Source organism: Rattus rattus, chromosome 17 (genome assembly GCF_011064425.1).
Source record: "Rattus rattus isolate New Zealand chromosome 17, Rrattus_CSIRO_v1, whole genome shotgun sequence".
Taxonomy (NCBI): domain Eukaryota; kingdom Metazoa; phylum Chordata; class Mammalia; order Rodentia; family Muridae; genus Rattus; species Rattus rattus.
Genome location: NC_046170.1, coordinates 46510185 through 46526704, shown reverse-complemented (window position 1 = coordinate 46526704; position 16520 = coordinate 46510185). Strand labels below are relative to the sequence as shown.

General features: G+C 46.7%; 1 pseudogene; it reads left to right on the top strand.

Moving 5' to 3' along the window:
* Window positions 1-4861: 4861 nt before the first annotated feature.
* Window positions 4862-5456, top strand: LOC116886685 (annotated as a pseudogene).
* The last annotated feature ends 11064 nt before the right edge of the window (window positions 5457-16520 follow it).

Genomic DNA, 16520 nt, shown 5'->3' with positions numbered 1-16520 from the left:
ATAAAACTAAAATATTAAGAAAAAAAATAAAACTCAAAAAGTCACATAGGTGGGTAAGTCAACTACAGATGGTTGAGAGTCCTAAATCTTTCTTTGGTACAATGAATATGAATTTTTTTATTTAAAAAATTAAATCTATTTTTAAGAACAAGAATTCCGGCCAAGATGATATCTCTTTGATCCTTGTCACCTAGTCCCTGGTGCTTGAGGGTCTAAATTAATTTTGAAGAGTCCTTGCTCCTATCCCGGGATGCATTTCTTTTCCTGTTAGATAACTGCCATCCCTTGAGGTGCCAAACTCTTTCTCCCAGAGATCAGGGGGTGACTTATGTCTCAGAATAGCTGAGATCAGCAAAACAACCAACAACCAATGCTGGAGGAAACGTCGAGAAAAGAGCGTCTTCCTTCACTGTCAGCTCGAATGAGGACTGGGTCAGCTACTCTGCCATACAGCCCAGCTATACCACCTTTCAGTCAGTGCTCAAGGCTCTCCACACCCTACTCCACAGGTATGTGCTCCGCAGTGCTTGTTCCTGCTCTAGTCACAAGAGGTAACGAATGCAAATAACCTGAAAGCCCTTCTTCACCTGGCAGACCGTGCCATGACCACCACAAATCTTACAAAGGACAACATCCAACTGGGGCTGGCTTACAGGTTCAGAGGGTGAGTCCATTATCATCAAGGCGGGAGCATGGTGGCATCCAGGCAGGCATGGTGCAGGATGACCTGAGAGTTCTATATCTTCATCTATTATTGTTACTTTTTTGTTGTTATTTTGTCCCCTCTCCCTGGAGCTGAGGACTGAACCCAGGGCCTTGCGAGGCAAGTGCTCTACCACTGAGCTAAATCCCCAACCCCATCTGAACGCTGCTAGTGGAAGACTGACTTCCGTGCAGCTAGCATGAGGATTTTAAGACCATGCCCATAGTGTGTGTCTGACAGACAGCTCCAACAGGCCACACCTCTTAATAGATATAGACCAATATTTACAAACCATCAAGATGGCTTAAAAAAAAAAAGAACACTATTGAACTGTAAAGAAAAATGCAGTCACAAATCTTGCAAGTAGATGGACAGAATGAAGAAGATCATATTGGGTGAGACAGCACAGACACAGAAACACAAATGCCATATGTTCTTTCTCATCCGACGAGGCCCCTAGCCCCAAATCTCCAGATGTTCGTATATATCCTGAGTAACTACAGAAGCCGGAAAAGTAGAAAGGGACCATTGCAGCATTGGTGTGCAGGGCAATAGAGGGAACAGCAGGGTATACATGATCTAGAAGGAGAAATGAGGAAAAATGGGGGTCTCTAATTCAGGAGGCAAGAGAAGAGAGGCAGGTTAAATAACAGTGAGGATGTCTGGAAAGGTTATAAAGAATTGTACTACTTACTCTCCACCCAACAAAAAACGGCTATAACACGCATACATCTGTATCTATAAATAGTCTAAATGAAATTTTTCTCATCTGTGCTTACAATGTCTCCAAGAGCCAAAGGCAATCTCACAAAAACCCCAACACCAGGGGTGAGAAGGCCTCTTTGGAGTTGTTGGTCAGAGTTGTCCAAGAAGACTCCCCAAACAGGACAGCCTATCTCCATTGCCCCTGGTTGCTCCCCAGGGGTTCCTATTGCTTTCTCCTCAGAGAAGGGGAGGCCTCCTGTAGATATCAACCCACGTCAAGTTGCAGTAGGACTAGGTGTATCTTCTTCTCTTGAGGCTGGACAAGGCAGCCCAGTTAAGGGAAAGGGATCCAAAGGCAGGCAGCAGAGTGAGAAACAGCCCCGCTCCTGTTGTTAAGGGTCACACCTGAAGAGCAAACCGCACATCGGTTACATCTGTGTAGGGCCCTAGGTCCATCATATGCACGTTCTCTGGTTGGTGGTTCAGTCTCAGTGAGCCCTTCTGAGCTGGGCTCAGTTGACTCTGTAGGTTCTCTTGCGGTGTCCTTGATCTCTCGGGCTCCCTCAAACCTTCCCCTGACTCGTCCACAAGATCCCCCAAGTCCCTCCTAATGTCTGGCTATGGGTCTCCCCATCTGTTTCCATCAGTTGCTGGTGAAGCCTCTCAGATGACAGTTACACGAGGCACCTGTCTGCAAGTCTAGCAGAATATCAATGCATAGTGTCAGGGTTGGGCTCTCTCTCAAGGCATGGGTCTCAAGGTCGTTGGTTGGCCATTCCCCCTCACTTTCTGTTTCAACTTCAACCTTGCCCATCTTGTAGGCTGGTGAAGTTGTGGATCGAAGGTTTTGTGGCTGAGTTGGTGTCCCTCCTCCTCCATTGGAAGCCTTGCCTGGCTACAGGAGGTGGCCATTTCAGGTTCCAAATCCCCCATTGCTCAGAGTCTTAATTAGCTAGGGTCACCCTCCTAGAGAGTACTGATGTGTCTTAATTTAATTAGTATGAAAACTGTAGCGTATTCGATTGAGATATAAAATTAGTTAAACACTATGGTTCTTAGTATTAAAATAAAGGACAAAACTACATTGAGTAACTCCTGCAAACCCCCATTTCTACCTATTTAAATACAAGCAAAGCAACTGGTATTATTTCAATTTATTTGTGCAAGACTTTTTTTTTTCCTATCAAAATCCTTGTTAACGCTAGGCGACCTTGCGACCAATTTCCACACAGAACAAGGAGAGCGCCTCACCTGGTTTCCCAGCAACAGATTAGTGCAGAGGGGGCAACGCCACGATTAGAGCAAACACAGACATTGACATGCATGGAGAGCTGCTTCGGGTGTTACAGCTTCTCTTTGCCGGTATCAGCACCAGGTCAGAAGGCCACCATTAGTGCAAACACAGACATCCACACACTCGGGAGGTTCGCTGTCTTCGTTACAGCTTCTCTCTGGGTATAACAGCTTGCTGGGCAGCTTTCTGGGTGTGCCTGCTGAGGTAGACCTTCCTGAGCTGCTCTGTCGGTGGTGCAGTAAGAGGCTTTCCTTGAGTTATCTTTTCTTGCTTAGGTTAGTAGAGTGAGCTTGTAACAAAGTAACGGTGGAGAGAGGAGGTTAACGCTGAGTACCTCAGAAGGCATGTCAGTGTGGTAGCCGTGGAGTGGCCACAGAGTGAGCTTGTAACAAAGTAACGGTGGAGAGAGGAGGTTAACAATGAGTACCTCAGAAGGCATGCCAGTGTGAAAGCCATGGAGTGGCCACATCCCTGATTGATGGTGAGTGCCCTTCTGGGCACTGCACAGGCCAGGATGCAAAGGCCGCTGGCTTCACTGACACCTACAAGATGCTGGCTACAAGCTGCAAGCAGCAACAGCAAGAGTAGCAATAAATAGCTCATTCTTGAACGGTGACAGCTGTGCTGCTGTCATAGCAACCAGATGTGTCTGAGGGTTTCTACTGCTGCAACAAAACACCATGGCCAAAAAGCAAGTCGGGAAGGAAAGGGTTTATTCAGGTTACACTTCCACATTGCTGTTCATCACCAAAGGAAGTCAGGACAGGGACTCAAGCAGGGAGGGCTGGAGCCTGGAAGCCGGAGCTGATGCAGAGGGGTGCTACTTAGCTTTACTTCCTTGTTTCCCATGCCTTGCTCAGCCTGCTTCCTTAAAGAACCCAGGACTACCAGCAGGCGTGGTACCACCCACCATGAGCTGGGCCCTCTCCCATTGATCACTAATTAAGAAAATGCCTTACAGCTGGTTCTCATTGGAGGCATCTCCTCAACTACGGCTCCTTCCTGTCTGATGACTCTGACTCGTGTCAAGTTGACACACAAATCCATCCAGTACAGCAGGCTATAAAAGCAGCAGGAAGAGAAGTATTCAACACGGCCACACCGGGAAGAACAGAGGTTCAGTGGCTCGTAAGTCTCTTAGTTAGCTAGGTCTCAAGATGAGAGTTCAGGTGTGTACAGCTAAGGAGTCCCAGCCAACAATGTTGTTATCTTACCCACCACTGACTGGACCATCATTTTCTGGGCTCCAGTCTCTCTTACAAAGCGGTCTGACAAGTTGTGAGAGCTGCGTGAAACCGTACGAGAGACAAGTTCCCCCTCAGACTGGTAGTGGGCTCCAGCCTTTTCCTTCTGCTAGCATGAGATTCCTGGGGAAATTCCAATTAACTGGGGTTCACAGAGAATATGTCTTCACAGTGTCTTCATTTCTACAAAGAAATGTTAGGAGTTGCTGTGTAGGATGATGTCATTACTCAGGTGAAGGCAGGTACAAATTAGAACGAGGCCTGTCATTGGACGAGAAGGAAGGATGGGGCAGGAAGAAAAGTTTGAGGGAAGAGGAGACTGGAACAGGAAGGCAGAGGAAGTCCCAGAAAGAACATGGAGGCTGATGTTAAGATTCCACGCTGTGTATTTACAGGTTGTTATGAATATTCTTAAGGGACTTAAGGGACTTGTATAGGACTTTGTATATTTAGGTGGGCAATTATATCTTGTCAATTGGGTCAGAGGTTATTGTGTTGTGTGTTCTTTCCTGTAGCAATTTAAGTTTAAGAGAGTGTGCAGCAGCTAGAAACACTGGGCCACCATGCAGTTGGGATATGTGAGTCTGGCATGATGGCAGCCTGCCTTGGGAACTAGATGGGTATAGAGATTGCTGCCAGGCTCAGAGAGAGGCCATCAGCAGTGTGATATGGGGTGGAGCAGAGCGGGTAAGACGCTTTGCTGATTGAGACGAAGATATCTACTAGATATCTCGGGGCACTGTGGTGCCGGATCTAGTGCAGAGTTAAAGAAAGAAAGCCTTTTTTTTTTTAAATAATTTTACAGCAACATTGCTGGAGTGGTCTTAGGGTGTTTCCTGGTGTCCACCAAAAGGACATGCAGAGAGAATAATTGAAAATGTATGCTCTTTTCCGGTTTCTGCGGCAGGAGCAGCCATGAGCAGCAAAGTCTCACTCCATACCCTGTACTAGGCGGTGCCGGAAGTCCTGCACCGGAACTAGCTCAAGCACCGCGAGTTTCCGGAGTTCAGTCTGGAGACCCTCAGAAGGACAAACGCTTCTCGGGCACCGTCAGGCTTAAGTCCATCCCTCGCCCCAAGTTCTCGGTGTGTATCCTGGGGTTCCAGCAGCGCTGTGACGAAGCCAAAGCTGTGGATATCCCCAACATGGACATCGAGGCGCTCAAGAAGCTTAATAAGAACAAGAAGTTGGTCAAAAAACTAGCCCAGAGTCTCTGATCAAGCAGATCCCAGGTATCCTGGGCCCGGGCCTAAACAAGGCTGATAAGCTGCCCTCCCTGCTGACACCCAATGAAAACATGGTGGCCAAAGTGGATGAGGTGAAATCCACAATCAAGTTCCAGATGAAGAAGGTACTGTGTCTGGCTGTTGCCGTCGGCCATGTGAAGATGGCCGATGATGAGCCGGTCTACAACATCCACCTGGCTGTCAATTTCTTACTGCTCAAGAAAAAGTGGCAGAACGTCTGGGCTTTGTACGTCAAGAACACCATGGGCAAGCCCCTGTATTAGGGTTGCGTCTGTATTAGAGAGAGAGAGAGGGGGAGGGAGGGGGGGAGGAGGGAGGGAGAGGAGAGAGAAGAGAAGAGAAGAGAAGAGAAGAGAAGAGAGAGAAGAGAGAAGAGAAGAGAAGAGAGAAGAGAAAAAGAGAAAAAGAAAAGATATGCTTTCTGAATGAGATAGGCTTAGCAGGTGTGGTCGTAGCCACATCAAGGCAGGGAACCCCGAGGTCTATAAGTGCATCTCTCTTTAAGGAGATCATTTTTCCTGCCGTCCTCCCATTACACATTCAGGTGTATCATGTTCCCTTTAACTCTCTGGCTCCCAGCTGTTCTCTCCAAGTCGTTACACTGACACCCCCCCACCCTCCCCCCTCCCCAACCCCCTGTCACAGGAGGTCTTTGATCTTGCCTGGGCAAATGAACCTTCCTGCTGTCTTCATCTGAGGCGCCATCAACCACGGGCCAGGCTGTTTCTAAAGAGAGTCAGAGGATGCCACTGTATTTTTATTTCTGCCTCAGTGGGTCTTCAGACTGGGGAGGCTCCCACAGTCTGTATCCGAAATCTGTGGTTGTACCAGCCACAGGCCATGCTCTCTGTACCAGAGGATGCTGACACGATGCTCCTTATGTCCCTCTGGTGTCTTGGCAGCCGACTACAAGTCTACCTCTTTGTTTCCTCTTCCTTTAGCACCGCCCATTTCTGCCTTATAAAATTACAAGATGTCGTTAAAAGTATCAGAACGGGTGACAGAAGGGATGGATGGGGTGAATTATGCTGATGACCCGGTGCTTACAGTCCCTCCCCAGAATAATCCCATATCTCAGGTGCTCAAAACATATTTCATGTTCTCAAGCCTTTGTCATTTCTCAGTGCTTAAACTAGGTTTCTCCATTTCTTTGTGGCCAGTTCCCATGTCCCCAATCCTGTGCTCCTAGATATATCATAATCGAGCTGTCATGTGTGAGCATTTCTGGATCTAACCAGAATCAAAAGACAGAGAAAAACAGAGTGTGACATTTACCAGGGGGGAAAATATGAAACACAGCAAACAGGCTTAGTCAGTGAAGAGAGGGTTTAATTAGGGGTAAGAACACACACACACACACACACACACACACACACACACACACACACACAGAGCAGGCACAAAGACAGAAAGACCCTCTCCAAAGTGGAGGAGAGTGCAGGAGCCCAAGATCCTGTCTCTTCTCCAGGGCTGTTTTTTGTTGTTGTTGTTGTTGTTGTTGTTGTTGTTGTTGTTGTTGTTGTTGTTTTAAAGTCTTTGAAAGATCTTCTCTAAATCAGGGTCAGTGAGTTTGAACAAAGGATGGCTGATTGGCCCACAGCATGGGGTAAAACTTGTCCGATAATGCCTTGGGCACCTCTGATTGGTCCATGAGCAGGTGGGCCCTACTGGTGGGAGAAAAGCCTGCCAGGCCTTTGTTCTAAGCTGCCAGACTCCTGTCTCAGGAGGGAAAGGCGGCCATCTTGGAAGCTTGCCATCTTTATAACCTAGTCCTGGCCTAGCCCCTCTCCCTGTCTGTCTCCCTATCAGGGAATCTCTCACTCCTCTTCCCTCACCACTCTCCATGTAGAGAGCAGCAGCCACAGTCACTGGGGCTAATGCTTTTAGCTTAGCCAGAGATGGGAGTGCCCTTGGTGACTTGTGCCTCCCCAGGACTTGAGTATTGGTTTTTTTAACAACAGGACTGTCTTAATTAGGGCCACTATGCTGTGATAAAACGCCATGACGGAAAACTACTTGAGAAAAGGGTTTATTTCACTCACAGTTCATCATTAAAAAGGAGTCAGGGCAGGAGCTCAAGTAGGGCAGGAACCTGGAGGCAGGAGCTGACCCAGAGACAATGGAGGGTGATGCTTACTGGCTTACCTCGATCCACACGGCATACTTTCTTATAGAACCCAAGAGCAGTAGCCCAGGGATGATGCCACCCACAGTGGGCTGGGTCCTCCCACATCAATCACTAGTTAAGGAAATTCCCCACAGATTTGCCTACAGCCTGATCCTTTTTTAAAAAAAGATTTATTTATGTATTATATAGAAGTACACCGTAGCTGTCTTCAGACACACCAGAAGAGGGCATCAGATCCCATTACAGATGGTTGTGAGCCACCATGTGGTTGCTGGAATTTGAACTTAGGGCCTCTAAGAGGGCAGTCAGTGCTCTTAACCACCGAGCCATCTCTCCAGCCCTATAGTCTGATCTTATGGAGACATTTTCTCAATTGAGGCTTCTTCTGATGGCTCTAGCTCGTGTCAAATTGGCACAGAACCAGCCATCACAAGGACTGCGCTCAGTAGGCATTTTCCTAAGTTATGCCTAACATAAAAGTACCGAAATGTAAACCATGAACAGTCATGTGACGGATAATACCCTATGTCCTGCCAGGCAGGGTTGAAGAGTGGAAACTCCAAGATAGAGACAGCAGGGAAGGAAGCAGAAATAATGCCTAGAGCTCTGGTCCCTGGCTGTCACCGAACTCCCCAGGACACTGTTTCCTGACGCTCCCCAATCCTGCCTGAGGCCCACACAACAAACCTTAGCCTCTGTATCTTCCTTCTGTCACTGGGTGTGTGTCTGTCTTTTCCAAAGACTTCTTTTTTTTCCTGGAAGTATCTCAGGTTTCCCCCGCCCCTCACGGTTTCTAAAAATACTGTGTTCTAATAGCCTGTCAGGAAATATCTAGGAATAAGCGTAACCAAGCAGGTGAAAGAACTTTGCAGTAGAAAGAGATGAGGAGACACTAGAAAATGGAAAAGACAGCCCCAAGCCCATGAGTCAGTAGGATTAATATTATGAAGTTGACTAGTCCACCAAAAGCTATTTGCAAACCCAGTGCACCCCCAATCAAAACTCCCATCTCAACTTCATAGACATTAAAAACAAAACAAAACAAAACAAAAAAACAAACAAACAAAAAAATAAAAACCAGGGGGCTGGAGAGATGGCTCAGCAGTTAAGAGGACTGACTGCTCTCCCAGAGGTCCTGAGTTCAATTCCCAGCAACCACAGGGTGGCTCACAACCATCTGTAATGGGATCCGATGCCCTTTCTGGTGTGTCTGAAGACAGCTACAGTGTACTCATATAAATAAAATAAATAAATTAAAACAACAACAACAATAAATTCCCTTAAGTTCATACGAACCGAGAAAAGACCAAACATTCTGAGTGGAAAGAGCAATGCTAGAATTGCCATTCCATCCACAAAATACATGACAGAGCCATAGTAATTAAAACAATATGGCACTGGCACAAAACAGACATGTAGACCAATGAAACAAAACTGAAGAACTTAACATGAGCACCTGTGACTACAGTCATGTGATACTTGTTTGACAAAGGCACCAGAAACATACACTGGAGAAGAGACGGCTGTAACTAATTTCCCCAAAGCATACTTTTAACAAGGGTCCTGAAAGGCTTTAGCCTCCCTTCTAGCCCACCACTGGCCAGAGGTAGTGGGAAAGAAAGGTTATTATGATACAGGGGAAGTGAACCTGTTTAGAAGTGGTTCTTTGGAGCAAATCCCATCTGCGTTGTCGGGAAATCGGCAGTTTGGTTTACAGGTCAGCAGCGGCAGCTCGATCCACTCGCAAACACTTCATGGATAGATACACCAGCAGTCCAGTTCAGTAGTGTGGGAATAGCCAACATGAATCAGCAGTGGTGGCACGGCCTAGCAGAGACAGCCAGGCCTCAGCCGACTTGGCATGAAGCCACAGAAAGGATTCAAACCAGCATGGATACAAGGAGTTCTCTGCCAAGCCTCTCTCCATGAAGAAAAGATCTGTGAAGACTCGACACCAAGAAGCATTGCACCGATAGCTCTACAGGCAAGCTCCTCTCACAGTCTGTTATGCTCCCTCCAAACACATCATGTGTCCTCCTCCATGGGTCTTACCTCAGCACATGAGTCTGCCTCAGGTGACATCACTCTGCCAATCTATCGAGTCCACAGAAGTGGTAAGAAACTGCAGCATACCACCAGAAGGTTTTTTGACCCATTTCTCTCTATGTAGTCCTGATAAATGGAGCTCAACTATGCATTGTAAGGCGGACCAATACACGCGTGTCGTTAGTGAACAATCCTTTATCATGAGTCCTTTCAAGTGCTTGCTTGAGCAGACTATCTTTTCACCTGTGTCTGCTTCAGATCAACATTCCTTCACAAATCTGCCTTAGTGAAGCATCCTTTCATTGTGTCCACCTCAGGAAAACACTCCTTCATGTGTCTGCCCCAAAAAAACACCATCCAAGGGGTTGGGGATTTAGCTCAGTGGTTAGAGCGCTTGCCTAGCAAGCGCAAGGCCCTGGGTTCGGTCCCCAGCTCTGTAAAAAAAAGGAAAAAAAAAAAAAAAAACACCATCCAACACAACTGACTTTCCAAAGAACCCTTACGTTTCCACTTCAGACGGCATCTTTAGCAAAAGGTACTAGGGAAACTGGATGTCCACACACGGAAGAGTAAAATTAGACCTGTATCGATCACCTTGCACAAAACCTAACTCCAAATGGACCAAAGACTTCAATGTCAAAGCTAAAACTGCTAGAAGAAAACGTAGACAGTACCCTACAGGATATAGGTATAAGAAATGAATGACTTTTTGAATAAGACACCATTTGCCTAGGAATTGGGGCCAGCAACTGGCTATTGAAACCTCATAAAACTAAAAAGGGTCTGCACAGCTAAACAATCTACCAGATGGAGCAGAAGCCCACAGAATGGGGGAGAATCTTTGCCAGTTAAAGACCGAGAATTAATCTCCAGAATATCTAAAGAATTCAAAAAACGAAAGTCATACAAACAAAAATGACCCATTCGAAAAAATGGGCTTGGGGTCTAAACAGAGTTCTCAAAAGAAGATATAAGAGTGGCTAAGAAATAGGTTTTTTTTCAATGTTCATTGTTACTAGCAGCTAGGGAAATGCTGATAGAAATACCGAAGGTTCGTCTTCCTCCAGTGAAAATGGCACTTACCAACAAAACCATGGCAACGGTGCTGCAGAAGTTAACGGGAAAGCCAGAGCCTCATTCACAGTTGGTGGGATTGCAAAACTGTCCAGATGCTCTGGAAATCGGCGAGGAGAACCCTCAAAAGGTTTAAAATAACTGTACCACATGACCCAGCTATACTGTCTCTCAGCTTATGCCCGGAGCATTCCACATTCTACTTCACAGACACTTGCTCGGCCGTTGCAACTCACTACGGAGGTTATAGTCTACCATGTCCAGACAGCTTTCCTGAGCTCGATGCAAAATGAAGGACTCCCTTTTCTTATCGGGGGCTTCCTCTTCTTTGCCTGATCTGGGGAGCCTGATTCCGGGTCTTCTGCCTAAGGAACGCCACGAAATCTTTGGCAAAATTACAGGTTCAACTTCCTGGAAGGCCTCTCCATATAAATGAGCTATCCCCCCTGAAACTTAAACCTCAGCCAATGAAATTTGACACTAAGAAGAACCCCTCCCCGCTCTCCAGAGTTCATAAACATAGCCCTTGATTCACCCCTAATATTGTTCGTGCGCACAAGCTGTTTTGAATACGGTCTGAGAGAACTGTATCAGTAAAATATCATCTAAAAGAGCTGTAACACTGAAATCTTCAGAGGAGACCTCCCGCGGGCATTCACTGGTGGACTGGGATCCTGCTGACCCAACCTTTCTTGCCCAGCGTACATCAGGCCTGGACATGCCAAGGGAAGAAGCGGAAAAGGGAGCGACTATCCTCATTCACCTTCTAGTCACTGTTTGGTTTTGGACCCCAGGACAAGGGACTGAGATGCATACTTTACATATCAAACCAGACCTGGCCTCCAGGTTCTCGCAGCATCCCTCGGTCCCTACCTAGCATACCCTGCCCCCAACCTTGAACTTTCACTGCCTTTCCCCAGAGGCTCTTCCCTATATAGTCCAGACATTTTGGTCTGTCACTCGCAATTTCTTCTCCTTCTGGTCTCTCTGCGCATGCTCTCACCCCCCTCCCATGGCTACTTCCCTGGCCTCCTTCCTCCCTCACAGTGAACTCACCCACCCAAGAGCAGCTTCCCAAAAAACATGCCTTTAATATAATCTAATCTGGCTTCAATTGGCTCATTTCACCGGCGGAGAAGTAACCTATCAGTCTCAACAGCTAAGAAATGGAAACAACTTCAATGTCCTTCGGTTGACAATAGATCGTGAAAAGGTGGCGCGTGCGCTTTACCAAATACTACTGACCGAGCTGTAGAGGAAAATGCAGTCGTGAACTTTGCAAGTAAATGGGTGGAACTAGACAAGACCATATCGAGGGAGGAAACCCTGACTCAGAAAACCAAGCATTTCATGTTCGCTCTCGTCAGAGATCCCTGCTCCAAGTCTGCAGATGCGAGTATATATCCTGGAGTACCTGCAGAAACCAGAAAAGTGAGAGGGAACCAGGACAGAGAGCAGTTTCGAGGGGACTAAGAGGGTACACGTGACTTAAAGAGAGGGACCAGAGGATAGATGTCTAATTAAGGAGGGGTGAGGGAGACAAACACAGAAGGGGGGAGGGCACAGTAACAGTAGGGAAAGTTATAAGGAATCAGACGCTCAGCTCGCTGCCTAAAATAAACAAAAACCTACAATACACGTAAGTCCGCATATGTATGTGGTTTAAATGAAATCTTCTCATCTGTGCTAACAGCGCCCTTTCCGAGAGCCAAAGACGATCTCACAAAACCCCAACACCAGGTGCGAGAAGGCCTTTTTGGAGTTGTTGGTCAGAGCTGTCCCAAGAGACTCCCCAAAAAGTACAGACTATTTCTATTGCCCTTGGTTGCTCCCCAGTGGCGGAGGATAAGTTCCTATTGCTATAGACACCAGGCACCTCAGAGCCCAGAGGCCTCTGAGCTCGAACTCGGGACTATCTTCTATGGTATCAGAAGTTACTAAAATTCCAAAGGAGAGAAGCAACCCATACTCCTACCCAGCTACGGTGCTTCTGAGCCACGGTGACCTTCATGTCATGGTAACCCTAAGGATATAGTAGTGATGAGCACACCTTGGTGGTAACCAACAGTTCGCTAATTGGACTTAAGACCCCACAACAAGAGGGAAGCTCTGCCTGGTACTGGGAACACAGCCAACTACTCCACGCAAGTGAGTCATGGCTCCTGGAGGGGAGCCTACGACTACTACTTCACTAAACCAACACTCTGCCCTCAGCTGACAGGATTACACTTCTCACCCATGTTCTTTCACCGTGTGCCTTAATTTTGGTCCCTCCTTATTTCTCCTTATGATTTTCATTAAATTATATTAACTTACTAATATATTTAATTAATAAAGAATCATCCTCTAATTATTTAATGTTTAATTATTTAAAATATTGATTTATTTGCTATTTTATTAATTTATTATTTTACATGTATGTTTTGGCTGCATGAATGTCTGGCGTCTCATGTGTGCCTGGTGCCTTTGGAGGTCAGACGAGGGTGCCAGATCACCCAAGAATAGATTTACAGATGGTTGTGAGCTGCCATGTAGGTGCTGGGAATCAAATCCTGGTCCTCTGGGAGAGCAACAAGTGCTCCTAACCATTGAGCCAACTCTCCAGCCCTCACTATAAACTTTTAGTATTCCATACTTCTCTTTTTCCTTAAACATTAATTTATTTATTTTAGCACTTATAAATTCTTGCATCACCGCCTCTCCCAACTTTTGATAGTTGTGGTGGTATCGTGCTTGCTGCTGATTTTAGAGAGGTTTTACTCTATTTTTCTGGTGCTGAGATTCACCATTATTACTGCTCCTTGCCACCCTCCTTCTAGGCATCCAGCTTAACACTTCCGGGGTTTTGGTTAGGAGGTCTGACCCTAAGCTACTCCCTCTGCTGGCCGGGGGTAAAAAAAATCTAATCTTACTGAGTTTACAAGTGTCACCTACAAAACATCGTAGCAAAGCCACTGTGGAGGTAGAACAAACTTCATCCAAGCATTGACTATACATTTCTTCAGTCTGGGAGAGAGATTTTTGTGCCACACCTTGTTTACAGCCAGCAGCTGCTGGAACAAGAGCAACAGACCAGGAGGATGGGCCGAGGGATCAAGCTGAATGTGGGTAGCCCAGGCCTGGCTACTTGGCGGGTTTTGCAGGACACCCCTGAGCAGACTACATAGCTGTGCAGGAGCTGTGCACTTCCTAGGGTTCTGGTTTCTATTTCGCTCAGCACGCTGTCTGTTCCACCCCGTAGCATGCTTTCATCTGGGTCCTCCTGTCTCTGCAGAGTGAGTAGTTCACAGGTACGGAACGTCAACCCTGGACACCCTGGTCAGGAGCAGTAGAGGGCCCCCTAGTGGTATTGCTATTCTGTCCTCTGTTGGGTCCCAGCTGCGATCTCTCAAAGAACGTGGACACAGCACAGACTCGCTGGCACTCCTGGCCGCTGGCCCTATTCTTGTCCTGTCAATCACCATAATGGAAACATCTTTTGGTAGATTTTCCTGTGCAAAAACCTCTTGCAGAGACAAACCGAGTGCTTTCAGTGAAGTGTGGCAGAGGAAGAATGAATACGGGAGACGGGAGGGTGGGGCTGGGAGATTAATATTTAATAACCTTTGTCTATTAAAAAATAACATTTTAAGGAACCTGACAGATAAAGACACTGATAAATATGGCTCTAACACCACTATCACCCGTAGAGACACAACTTGAAGCTGCTGACTACAGCAGCCATTATGGAACCAGACCCTTCACTTTGATACAGATTATTTCAGTATAGACGATATGAAGCCGAGTTGGAATTCGCCGCGAAACTCGCTGGGGACCACGGCTGGGGGCGGGAGTGTCTCAAAAAGACTCGGCATCTTAGCATTAGCCACATAGACCACTTTGTAACTCTCAAGGTTATATCTCTAAGGGTTGATTAAATTTTTCTCAAAAAGGAGTATGTCATTGTCGAGACAGACCACTCCTCGGGCTGCTAGAGGATTGGGCCACCACAGGCTCACCTGGCCCGGTCGTGCCCGGTTGCCTGCTAGGCCAGTACCACCACTGAACCTACCCATAGTGGAGCCTTTGCTGCTGCCCCCACTCTTGCTGCTCACCCTGTGTGGGGAGGAGAGCAAGCAGCCAAGGCACTGCACCCTAGAGCTGCAAGCATGAAGGCTCTGCCTGGGCTGACAGCGCCGAGGGTGGGGTGTCATACAGCAACCTGGAGTTCTCTGTCTGCCCCGCCCCTGCCCCTGCCCTTTCCCCTAACCCTGACTCTTCCCCTCCCCTCCCCCTCCCCCTCCCCTCCCCCACCTACCCTCTCTCTCAGGTCCTGCCCCTATGTTCACTTTCTGGGCTAAGTCTCCTTGAAAGACTTCTGTGGTCAGTGCTACAGTCAAAGGCCAGGCTGATGTCTAAGATCCATACTGAACACACAGGCCATGTTGATGTCCATGGTCCATACCTCAAACTCTTGATGTCCATGATCCAGCCTGCTATCAGAATCCATGTTGAAGTTTGTGATCCAAGCTGCTGCCGGCTGCTATGAACAGGGAAGCTTCTTTTGTTGTGAGTGGTATCTATGACTGCAGACTTGTAAGTAAGAATGAGGGACATTGAATGTTTCTGCGGCCTCAACCCAGAAAAGAAAAGAAACAGTCCAGACAGGAAGCTAATGAAGAGAGTGTTTAAAAACTGTGATAAAGATGCTGGGCTGGAGAGATGGTTCAGTGGTAAGAGCACTGGCTGCTTTTCCAGAGGTCCTGAGTTCAATTCCCATCAAACACAGGGGTGGCTCACAACCATCTGTAATGAGGTCTGGTGCCCCCTTCTGGTCCAAATCAGGCAGAACATTGTATACATAATAAATAATTTTTTTTTTAAAGTGCAGCTCTCCACAATTGATGGCTTCAGGCAGAGGAGTGGGTTAGAACTCACTTTTTTTAAAGAGGCTGGCCACTGGGAGTTTGACCACGCTAGAGTGAGTTTATGGACAACACAAGTCAGACTTGGTGTTTTCGTTGTTGTTATTGTTTTGTTTGGGTTGGGGGGACGTGGACCTGTTATGTCTGGAAGAAAGTGCTCCCTTGGTGTCAGCCATACCTTCTGGCTCTTAAACCTTTCCATCTCCTCTTCCACATACCTCTCTGAGCCCTAAGAGTATGGGTTGGATGAAAGCATCCCATTTAGGAGGGAGCGGTCCAAACCTCTTGCTCTCCCCACGTTGTGTAATTGTGAGTCTCTGTGTTAGTTTCTACCTGTGCAAGAGGAAGCTTCTCTGATGGTGACTGAGCAAGATATGGATCCAGAGATCCCAGAAAGAAACCGAGTGATCTTCAGATTGAGAAGGGTGCAAGGGGGAAGCATGGCAGGTGAAGGAGAATTCCCAAAGCATACACTTCCTGGTTAGAATTTAGTGGTAGGGAGCTAGAGAGATGGCTCAGCAGTTGAGAGCACTTGTTGCTCTTGCAGAAGTCCTGGATTCAGTTCCCAACACCCACATGGTAGCTCATAGCCATCTGTAACTCCAGTCCCAGGAACCCAACACTGTTCTGACATCCACAGGCACCAGCATGCACACAGTGCACATACACACATACACACACTTAGGATTTAGAAGTAGACACACACACACACACACACATAACACTGTTAACTTAAAACAACTTCTCCACGTGAAAGTCAAATAACCCAGCGCACATTTCATGTCAGAGTCATACCTGGAAAGGATAGCATCCTGTGTGGGGATATGTTTTAAGTACGGGACCTCAAGGCTCTTGTGTGTACTTACACCCATATGTACATGTGCACGCGTGCACACGCACACATACAGACACACAGAGACAGACGATTAAAATAAAATTTAAAATAAAGATTCATAGCCTTTTGTTCAATATTCACGATTTTCCAGGATATGTTTTTGCTTTTAAAAATTGTTAATTCATATATACTAATTATTGTTATTGTTATATATAATTATGTTAATTCATATATACTAATTATTGGTCGGTCAACTTGCAACATTTTTCTTGTTGTTGATAGTGACTTGTTCACTGTTTTGGATGGTCTTGTGTTTTTCAGAAGTGTTATACTGTATGCA